Raw genomic sequence first — 12,106 nt, 5'->3', positions numbered from 1 at the left:
TAATAGTAGACAATTTTCCATTGTTGCAATGAGATTAAGTTATCTATCCATAATTTATTAAGATTTTAATAGTTTTGCTGTTGGTATATGAGATTGCAATGTCACCAAGTGGATGTCCTAATTAAGTTTGTCACTATAACACCCAGTCCATGTTGATCAGTTGATTCTACCAAAATACCAATTCAAAGTGAGAATGTTTGTTCGCCCTATTCCCTTTTCCAGAAAGTTTCTCTTCATCAATTATCAACAGTAAGCATTTCCTAATTCCTGAAACAGTATTCTGTGGTCGGACTTCAGTTACTTCTCAGCAGATTATCTCATCCTAAAGATGTGTATTGTGGATGGACTGTAATCAGAATCGGGTTTAATATATCCAGTGTAGGTTGTGAAATTTGTTGTTATCTGGCCGCAGTACCAAGCAATACATAATAATTTTTTAAAATGTAAATTACAGTAAGTATGTATATTAAAAAAGTTAAACTAAATAAATAGTGCAAAAGGAAAAAAAGAGGTAGTTTAATTCTCAGTTTCAAATTCAGTTGCTAAATCAAAAATACATCAAACTACAACAAAAGGTACACCACAGCGAAGAATTGTCAAATTATTAGGCATAACAGTAATCCCTTTCCAGACAAACCTATTTCATGGTGCCTTTTTTTAAAGTTTCCCTTTTCATACAGCTGTGCTGCTTTAGTTGATGTCAAAACAATCAAATAAAACTGTTAAAAGACCTTCAACAAATATTCAATTATTTCATTTATATAATGCAGCATACACTAGCATTTGATAATGTCAGAAAACTAAATACTTTTTAGTGAGGAAGATGAAGAGCAAACAGACAAGTTTTCATTCCCTACAGAGTCTCATGATGTAGATCTGACCCAGCAGAATGAAGTAGAGAATGGAGACAGATAGCCTTGCAAAGCAGTGAGACCAGTTGAGATGGCAAGTGCCTGGAGGAGCAGAAGCAGGAGCAGAACCATGAGTTGACATCATATTGACCTAGGAAAGCTGCAAAGTACCAAGAGTGAACAACACTACAGGGACCATCAGGTAATGTGCAAGCTATTGAACAGCCTGAAGAATAGCTTAGGTATTTCAGAGCAGATTGATAAGAGATGGCCTGTTTCCGTGCTGTAATTGTTATATGGTTATATAATAGGTAAATTGCTTTATTATTATCATGTATACCAAGGGACAATGTCTTGCCTACTGTTCATACAGATCAATTCAATAGAACCATGCACTGAAGTAGGACAAAGTAAACAATAACGAAGAGTTGCATTTACAGGGTAAGTGTATTGTAGGCAGACAGTATGGTGGAAGGTCATAACAAAGTAGATTCTAAGTTAAGAGACTTTCTTATCATATTAGGGAACCATTCAAAATTCTTGTAATAGTGCATTAGGAGCTTTTCTTGAGCCTGACAGGAGAGTCTTCTGTATCATCTGCCTAATGGGAAGGGGGAGAAGAGAGAATGTTCAGAGTGACTGGACTCTGATTATGCTGAGGCAGCAAGGAGTGTAGACAGAGTCCATGGAAGTAAGATGGTGGTTTCTATACTCTGCTGAGCTGTGCTTACAACTCTCTGTAGTTTCTTGCTGCCACAGGCAGAGCTGTTGCCACGTCAAACCATATGCACCCAGATAGGTTACTTCTCATGATGCATCAATAAAAATTGGTGAGGGTCAAAGACGACATGCTGAATTTCATTAGCCTCCTGTGGAAGTAGAGATGCTGGCAAGCTTTCTTGGCAGTTTGCTTTGTGCTGCCTTCTAGTGTTCACTTGGTGGAAGAACAAGCTGGTCTAGGACAATTTACCATCGATCTATTGTTATGTACCCTGTAACTGGGTCACTTACCAGCAAAGATAGAGAGGTCCATTGAAGTCTGATGGTACTATTTTTAACAGTATTTATTGATAAAAATACACAAAAATAATATCAATGCAAACATACAGATAATATACGTCGTCAATACTAAATCTAAAAGTGCGGGTATAATAATAATCAACAAGAAATAGCTCTATCGTTGTCTAGGGGATAATGTATTGTCCGATGGAAATATAAAAGTCACTCAAGTTCTTTCAGGCTGCAGCTTTTGGTTGGAGAGAGAGACGGATTTTTAGAACTTGCCCGTTTTCCTTTTCATGATGTCGATCCTTCGAAATGTCGTTGGGGCTGGTTTCTCCTTGTTTTAGCTAAAGCCATTCTTCCGTGGTGAGGCCCACCAATTCCGAGGCAAATGGAAAAGGATGCACGTGGGCTTTCCACCGGCTGTCGCTATTACGCTGTCACGGGATTTCTAGCGTTTCTCCTGGTGCGTCTGAAGGAGTTGTTCCCCAGACCCTCTTTTATCCTTACTCACGGGGTCTCAGATGTCAATCAGGTTGGGATGATGCCATCCCCCAACCAGCCCACGTTGCTCATTCCTTGAGGGCATCGATGAATAGCACAGTGCTCAATACACAATTCCGTCTCCAAGAGACAATGGCCGTTTCCCGTGGCTTTGTATCACTGAGGGGCCAGGACATTCCAAACCCCTTGTGGATTCTGCGTGTCTTTCTCTCATTTCCTGGGTCCCAGACCTGAATTAATAGCGATCTTGCGATTCTCAAAAAGGAGGGGGCTACTTTGTACCCTTCGGCCCCTCAGAGTTGGGGCACAGGCGTAACACTATAATCTTACCACTCAGGGACAGGTATATATTTTTTTCTTTATGACTATGCTTTTTAAAAAAATTGTAATCAAATCTGATATGCACTATGTGCTGTGGGTAATGCATTTTGCATCTTGGTCCCAGACGAACACTGTTTCATTTGACTATGTTCATGTACGATTTAATGATAATTAAACTTGAACTTGAACATGGTGTCAACATGGCTGGGCCAGAGCTGGCTATTGGTGCTATTTACTCATAGAAATCTGAAGCTCTCCACCCTTTTGACCTTAGCACCATTGATGTAAATAGGAATATGTGCCCTCTCCCCTTCCTGAAGTTAATGATCAGATTGTTGGCCAGAAAGAACTACATTCTACAAATAAGTGAATTCAAATGAATCATGGACAGTGGAAGTAGACAGACCAATTGTCTTTGTTCTTGCCATGAGTCGAAGGAATGGAGGCCACCATTTTGTGAAGCTGCTCTGCATCGTCCATTTTCTGAACTGGTCTTGCTTGGCTGAAACTTTATTTTAAAATAGACCCAGTGATGGTCCAGGTAACCTGCTGGACTAGAGATAGTTTCCAAATAAAAAAGTTATTTGTAAGGTATTCTTTGGTATGATGTGCTGTAACATGCAGGTTTGTGAATGATGGGGTCTGTGTCTGCCCTGAGTGATTCAAGCTGGTTACTGGTTTGGTAACTAATTCAGATTCAAATATTGTCCAGTCCACTGACTCAAAGCAGTCCTATAAATGCTTCTCTTCCTCCTCCCATGACCTCATCTTGGTCCTCACTATTGGTGCTGTGGTCTTTAGTCCCTGCCTGTACGCTGGGAGTAGAAGTACAGCCAGATGATTGCACTTTTCAATTGCAAGCGTGGCATGGCAAGGTAAGCATCTTGATGGTGGTATAACAGTGGGCAAGTGTGTTGGCTCCTCTGGTTCCACAGGTAATATTTTGGTTGTAATTGTTCAGAGACTTCTTCAAGGTGACCTGGCTGCAGCTCTGTGTATGAAGTTGTGGAGGTGAGCCACGTTTCCATGAAGCAACATATACTGCAGTCCCTGATCTCCTTCAGGTACAGCAATCTTGCTCTGAGATCTTCAGAATTAATTTTTCAGACTGTACTGTACATTTTCCAGCAGGCGTGGAGGTCTAAAGGCTCTGTGCTTCAATCATGCTTGCAGACTGGCTCACTTTCCATGCCTCCTTTTTCTTAAAGGGGAACTATACCCAACTCTACAGTTCAGGATCCATTGATTTAATGTATCAATAGGTTATTTTCAAACATCTTAAAACAATTTGGACTACTGAAATACTTTAGATTTCAGCTATAGTAGTCCTAAACAAGAAATTTGGATTATTACCATCAGATCTGTACACAAAGAATCTCCACTTATTGGTGCCATCACCTCTGAAAGCAATGTCATTATGTCACCATTTCTGGGAGCCCTATATGGGCATCATCCCTGATGACTGTTCTGTAATGCAGTGTCAAAAACTTGGAAGAAGCTCATCATTTCCAAAGGATGAGCTACTTGTATAATACCTATATGAGATTGTGTCCTTTGCTTAAGTTTTAGACTTTTCATTTCGTTCTGCTTGTATTCAATAGATCTTTTTTCCCTGAGGAGGAGGTGGTGATGGGGGCAATATTTGTTGCCATGTCCATGTTTTTGTCTCATTGTATTTTAAGTTTACTCTTATCTTAGAACCTCCTTTTCGCTTATTCCCCTTTGAAACCTTGCCTGTTAAATCATCTCTACTTTCATTTTAGAAGTGTCACCTTGACCCCTGTCATCACCAAAGCACCTTGAAACTTATTCAGGTGTGCTTGAGTGACTACTGTTACAAATGTGGAGCAACTCGCGCCCCCTCCTTTTTGAGAATTGCAAGATCGCTAGTATTTCGGGTCTGAGACCCAGGAGATGAGAGAGATACACAGCATGTCAGGAAATGAGAGAGAGACACACAGAATACACAACAAGGTGGAATGTCTCCTAAAACAAGCAGAACGGAACCACTGATTACTGCTATTGTCTCTTGGAGAAGGAATTGTTTATTGAGTACAGTACTATTCATTAAAACCCCTCAGGGGACAACCAGAGTGGTCTGGTTGAGGGATTGCATCATCCCAACCTGATTGACATCTGAGACCCCGTGAGTAAGGATAAAAGACGGGTCTGGGGAACACCCCTGAGACACACCAGGAGAAACGCTAGAAATCCAGGGATAGCGTTTTATAGTGAAAGCCGGTGAGAGCTCGTGTGTGTCCTCCCTTGCCTGGGTGGTGGGCTCATCATGGAAGAATGGTTTAGCTAAAGGAGAGGTCATACTTGAACGGCCACAACAACGAGACACCAACGGATCGAAATCATAAAGGAAGGTTGGCAAAAAACAATAGCGGTAACTGTTCCCATTCTTCTATCTCTCTCTCTCCAACAATTGCAACACAGCGACAAACAAACGACGACAGCCTATGTGAACTGAAATGAATTTTAGATTTCCGTCGAACAATTCATTATCCCCTAGACAACGATAGAGCTTATTTCTTATTGATTATTATTATACCCGCACTTTTAGGTTTAGTATTGACGACGTATTTTATCTGTATATTTGCATTGATATTATTTTTGTGTATTTTTACTAATAAATACTGTTAAAAATAGTATCACCAGACTCCAACGGACGCCTCTATCTTTGCTGGTAAGTAACCCAGTTACGGGGTTCATAACAACTTGGGGCCTCGTCTTGAGATTTGATACCAAATTGGAGGGCCAGTACATCGGGCTTTTAAGTCCAAACTTGGATCTGGTTGCGCGGGTAACCAGACGGGAAACCAGCAAAGATGGACGTAGACAAATTTATAAAAAACCCGACTCTGGAGGCGCTAGAGGCTGCCACAAAGTCGGACTTGATACAATATTGTGAAAGGACTAAATCTCGCAGAGGTGAGGTTGTCAATGAAAAAGTGGGAGGTGCGGAAGGCCATAACTCAGTATTATATTGAGAAGAATGTGTTTTTGGCTGAGGTATTGGAAAATATCCCTGAAAAGGTACCAGCTAGTGGGACGGCTCAGTTAGAGTAGGAGAAATTGAGGCTGGACGCGGAACAGAGGAAAAGGGAGTATGAGCTCCAGCTAAAGGAGTTAGAGGTGAAAAGGGAGAAGGAAATTAGGTTAAAACAGCTGGAAGCAGCTGAAAAGGAGAAGGAAAGAGCTGAAAAGCAGAGGGGGTATGAGGTGAAGGAGAAACAGAGGAAACATAAGCTGGACATGGAGAAGTTAAGGCAAGAGTGAAGAGCTCAAGGGCCAGACCGAGAGGAGAGGTTTAATGTTAGTAGGGAGTTTAGGTTAGTACCTCCGTTCGAGGAGACGGATGTTGATAGTTACTTCTTGCAATTTGAAAAGGTGGCAGTGAATCAGAAGTGGCCCAGAGATCAGTGGGTGGCGTTGTTACAAAGTGTGTTAAAAGGGAAGGCACAACGGGCATATGCGGCGTTATCTGTGGAGGAGGAGGAGTATGAGAATTACGAGGAAGTAAAACAGGCCATTCTCCAGGCCTACAAATTGGTACCTGAGGCCTATAGACAAAAGTTCAGAAATGTAAAGAAAGTGTGGAATCAGACGTATGCAGAGTTTGCCTATGAGAAGGGTGTGCTCTTGGATCGTTGGTGTGCAGCAGAAATGGTGGAAGAAGATTTTCGGCGTCTCAGGGAGTTAATTCTGATTGAGGAATTTAAAGGTTGTGTTTCGGATGATATCTGGATGTATTTGAATGAGAAGCCGAATAAGTCCATATCCGAATTTGCCAGGTTCGCAGATAAATATGCCCTAACCCACAAGACAAAGTTTTCCTCAAATAAGAGTTACCAGAAAGACCGTAGGGACGGTAGAGAAAGCCCGCCGGCTGAGGCAGAGATTCAGCCGGGAGCTAGTGGTAAAAATAAGGAGGAAGAAAGGCAAGATGGCAGGAGGGGTCCTGGCTTGACCTGTTTTAATTGTGGAAAGGTGGGTCATATTGCATCTAAGTGCTTTGCTCCGAGGAAGGAGACAGGAAAAGGGAAAGCAGCAGTCCCTACAGGGTGTATTGTGTTGATCAGTAAATCGATGAGAAAGCCCCAGGTAGATAGAATACGAGAGGGGCGTGAGAAATTTATTTCAGCAGGGACCATGTCTGTGAAAGAGGGAGAAACAGCAGTTCCAGTGCGGATCTGGAGAGACACTGGAGCTGAGCAGTCATTGATTCTCAGTAAGGTACTAGATTTTGGTCCTGAGACTGGAGAGGTAGCTTTGAGAGGCATAGGAAAAGGGACAGAAGCTGTGCCTTTGCATAGGATCATTATAAATTGTGAGCTGGTATCTGGACCAGTTGAAATAGGGGTGCGATCAGAATTTCTGAGAACTGACGTGGATGTCCTTCTGGGTAACGATTTAGCCGGTGGTGAGGTTTGGTCAGCAATGAAGCTGACGAGCAAGCCTGTAAGTGTTGAGGACCCGCCCCTAGGTTCCAAGATCTATCCCGCATGCGCGATCACTCGCAGCATGTCGCGAAAGGCAGCTGAGAAAGAGACCAGTTTAACTGAGTCCTGTATCGATTTGACTGAGACGTTTTTACCGACCCTGTACCAAGAGGGGTTAGAGGGTGGTAAAACGGAAAATAGGAAGGTGAGAGTAAAGGAGAGGAGGTAGACCTACCCTTAGCCAGGAGGAAATTTATAGAGGCACGGAGTAAAAATGAGAAACAGATAAGGCTGTTAGAAGGTCCAGGGTTGGACATGGATGATCTGTCTGGCTTGACAGAACTGTTTGAAGAAGTTGAAAATTTTAAAGGTGTTCCCGATAATGAAATGAGGGCAGTCCTAGATGAAAAGGATGCCATTACTTTGAAGGAGTCTACTGGGTTGGCAGATGAGGTTGTTTCAGCCCGCAGGGTTGAGTTTACTCTGGAAGGAAGTTGCCCAGAGAGTAACTGGGAGGATCTGGGGAACTTAGAATTTGAAAAGGGGACGGGTATTGAAAGCCTGGAAGAGGCAGAGGTCCCGTTTGAGTGTGTTCAAGATGTGGATGCACGTGGTACTGAACCTAGTAATGAAACTCAGGAAAAGTCTGAGGTATTTGATTCAGTTGAAAAGGAATGCAGTCCTTGTGGGTCAGATGGACTTGGTTCCGTGAAGAAAGGGTTAACCTTGGTAATAGTGGGAAGTGAGAATTCCCAGTTGTTTGTGTTCGAAGGTGTGTTAAAAGTTAGTGAGGAGATAAAAGGTGGTGATGTGGATATTATTATTGAAGGAGAAGGGAAAAGGGTAGTTCCTAAATTGAATGAAGAAAATTTAAAGTTTGGATTGGTGTCAGAAGCAGTAACCAGGCTGAAGGGACAATGGCTTGTTACCAAGGTGCCTGCGAGTCAATTACAGTTTGATTTGGAATGCAGAGGTGCCCCACCCGCTAATGTTATTCAAGGGTGTGCTGTGAAGAGACAGAATTTGAAATGTTGTTTGGACAAAGAGGGATCGCTTGCAGATATTAAACTGAAAACCAATAGAATGAAGGGTCCTGAAGATAAAACTAATGACTGGCTTAAAAATAAAGAATTGTGTGGAAGTTCAGAAAATGGGCTAAGTTTGGAAAACATTGTTGATAAAATAACTCCTATGAAAGGAGCATGCAAAAGCCTATTCCACACTGGTAAGCAAGCTAACCACGTGGGAGTTAACTGGAAAAGGGACGAAGGTTGACGGGATGCCACTTTAAATAACAGGATCTAGTTTTAAGGGATTTTGACAAAGCATGTATATAATAAAGACAACACCATGGAAGAGTGCCTGTTAAGTTTGAAAGTAAAATAAAGATTAGTATTTGCATAAACTTTTGTAATATACATGTAAGCTAAGATCACAACGCTAGTTTTGTTTTGCTGAAGAAAAGGAATAAAAGAATGGGTGGTTATTAAATTGGAGTCTGATGCCACAGGAATTTATTAAGGTACAAGATATTAAGATATTAAAGGAAGTGACAATGTAATCGCTAACTGTTTAGATGCTGAATTGAATGTATAACTGTATTACTCTGTAGTGAAAAAAAAACCTCTTTTGTATTGTGTTAGATTCTGAAATTCTGTAAGACTCTGTAGTAGTTAATTTTTACCTGTGGTAAAAATCCTTAGAAGGATGGGGGTGTTACGAATGTGGAGCAACTCTGAGGGGCCGAAGGGTGCAAAGTTGCCCCCTCCTTTTTGAGAATTGCAAGATCGCTAGTATTTCGGGTCTGAGACCCGGGAAATGAGAGAGATACACAGCATGTCAGTAATGAGAGAGACACAGGAACAGCAAAGGCAGTTGTTATAGACACCGCAGAATACACAAGGTTTGGAATGTCTCCTAACAAAAACAGAACGGAACTACTGATTACTGCTGTTGTCTCTTGGCGAAGGAATTGTGTATTGAGTACTGTACTATTCATTGAAACCCCTCAGGGGACAACCAGAGAGGTCTGGTTGAGGGATTGCATCATCCCAACCTGATTGACATCTGAGACCCCGTGAGTGAGGATAAAAGAGGGGTCTGGGGAACACCCCTCAGATGCACCAGGAGAAACGCTAGAAATCCAGTGACAGCGTTTTATAGCGAAAGCCGGTGAGAGCTCGTGTGTGTCCTCCCTTGCCTGGGTGGCGGGCTCATCACGGGAGAACGGTTTAGCTAAAGGAGAGGTCATACTTGAACGGCCACAACAACGAGACACCGACGGATCGAAATCATAAAGGAAGGTTGGCAAAAAACACTTAGCGGTAACTGTTCCCATTTTTCTATCTCTCTCTCTCTCCAACAATTGCAACACAGCGACAAACAAACAACGGCAGCCTGTGTGAACTGAAGCGAACTTTATATTTCCATCGGACAATTCATTATCCCCTAGACAACAATAGAGCTTATTTCTTATTGATTATTATTATACCCGCACTTTTAGGTTTAGTATTGACGACGTATTTTATCTGTATATTTGCATTGATATTATTTTTGTGTATTTTTACTAATAAATACTGTTAAAAATAGTATCACCAGACTCCAACGGATGCCTCTATCTTTGCTGGTAAGTAACCCAGTTACGGGGTTTGTAACACTACACACTGAGCAGGCACTACAATGTTATTCCACCTCTCCCTGTTTGGAATACTGTATGCATCTCCTGTGCTAGACCCTTTAAGCTTGGTAGATGACCAAAGCTCTGTTGTGAACCTTGCTTCAAAGAACTGCCCTGTCTCTGTTATAATTTCATTTGTCATTTGACTTTCAAATTGCTAACTTTGCTCCTGATTCTCCAAGCTCACTGAAATCTGCAAGGAGCTTTCAGAATCAGGTCTATTATCACAGGCATGTGTTGTGAAACTTGTTAACTTAACAATACAATACATGATCATATGGAAAGTAAATAAATAAATTACAGTAAATATATGTATATTAAACAGACAAAAATTGTGCAAAAATGGAAATAATATACATTTAAAAACATGAGATGGTGTTCGTGGGTTTGATGTCCATTTAGGAATTGTATGGTGGAGGTGAAGAAGTTGTTCCTGAATTGCTGAATGTGTGCCTTCAGGCTTCTGTACCTCCTTCCTGATGGTAACAATGAGAAGAGGGCATGCCCTGGGTGATGGGTGTCCTTAATAATAGACATTGTCTTTCTGAGGCACCACTCCTTGAAGATGTCTTGGATACTATGGCGGCTGGTACCGCTTTCTGTAGCTTCTTTTGGTACTGTGCAGTAGCGCCCCCGCACCCCCCCCCCCCCACCGTCAGAATGCTCTCCATGGTACACCTTTAGAATTTTTTGAGTGATTTGGCTGACAAACAAACCAGATCTCTTCAAACTTCTAATGAAGTATTGCCTTCTTGAAATGGCAGAACAGATTTGATGGGCCAAATAGTCTAATTCTGTTCTTATGTTTTATGGACCGCATGACAGATTCTGCTGTCCCTGCATCTACTGTACAAGTTTGTAGATGGTAGCATCGCAGTGGGCCATATCTCAGACAATGAACTGGAGTATAGGAAAGGGATAAAGGACCTCCTGACATGGTTTCATTTTCCCTTATTGGCAGCAAAGCAGAAGATCTTGTTACAAGGATTACCACTTAGTGATAATGATCGGTTAGGCATGAGAGAGAATCAGTGTTTACTGACGAGTACACTGACAGTGTTTATTGTCTTAAATAAAAAGCACGTGAATTTACACAATCTGTGTACACACCTACAGGGAGTTTCCCCTGACCCTACATTAACAATCAAAAAATAGAAAAGGGAATAACTGGGAAAGGAATCTACACTCTGATGTGTGTCTTTCATGTCCACGATGGCTGGTCTCTGGACAGTTGTCACTGTTTTGCATTTGAAGCTCCTTACTTTTAATCAGTTCAAATGTTCCATTTCAATCGTGTTGGCTCTAGATCATCTGATCGACCTATGTCACCTTCTTGTTGGCTCTGCTCCCAAGCTAGCATCCATTTATTGCTCTCTTGCAAGTCACAACAGGTAATTTGTTCTAAATAAGTTAGCAAACCGGTAACCAGTTATCACTGACTTCAAGAAGGTCTGTGTGGATGAGTGTGTGCCTTCGAGACCATACTGGACATATTCAAAACCAAAAGCCATAGATACTAAAACCTGATTGTGATTCGGTGCTGCTGCCTCATAGCTTCAGAAACCCAGGTTCTATCCTGTCCTCAGCTGCTGTCTGTCCCGAGTTTCCCTTTTCCCCTGACTGCATAGATCTCCTCCCAAAATCATGTAGATTTGTTAATTGTCCACTGCAACTTGCCCCTAGTGTACATGAGTGTTTGGATCCAGGGTGAGATGATGGAAATGGGGGCAAAATAAAAATGGGGTTTGTATCAAAGGGTGATTGATAGTTTTCACGGACTCAGTGGGCCAGGAGCCCTGTTTCAAAGCTGTATCTCCCATATCTTTCAGAGATAACCACTTCATGTTTTATAAATATATCTATGTTCTGAATTTTTATTTGCATGCTTTAAAGAAGTGACGTACTTCACCTGTGCCATCATTAAGTGGTTTAGTCCATGTCCTCCGCTCCTTCCTATCTGACAAATCTGCTAGAATTCTCTGAAGAAATAAAAAGTAGATTAGACAAAGTTTAAACAGTGGATCCTGTATTCTTAGATTTTCAGAAGGGCTTTGACAAGGTGTTGCACAGGTGGCCGCCTGACAAGTTAAGAGCCCAAGGTACTACAGGAAAGATACTAGCATGGATAGAGCATTGGCTGTTTGACAGAAGGCAAAGAGAGGGAATAAAGGAAGCCTTTTTGTTTGGCTGCCGGTGACTAATGATGTTCCACAGGGATTTGTGTTGGACCACTTCTCTTTACATTATAGGTCAATGACCTGGATGATGGAATTGATGGCTTTGTGGCCAAGTATACAAAGATA

The sequence above is a fragment of the Hemitrygon akajei genome, chromosome 10 (assembly GCF_048418815.1).
Source record: "Hemitrygon akajei chromosome 10, sHemAka1.3, whole genome shotgun sequence".
Classification (NCBI taxonomy): Eukaryota; Metazoa; Chordata; class Chondrichthyes; order Myliobatiformes; family Dasyatidae; genus Hemitrygon; species Hemitrygon akajei.
The sequence above is the reverse complement of the archived record's forward strand: the minus strand, read 5'-3'. Positions refer to the sequence as shown.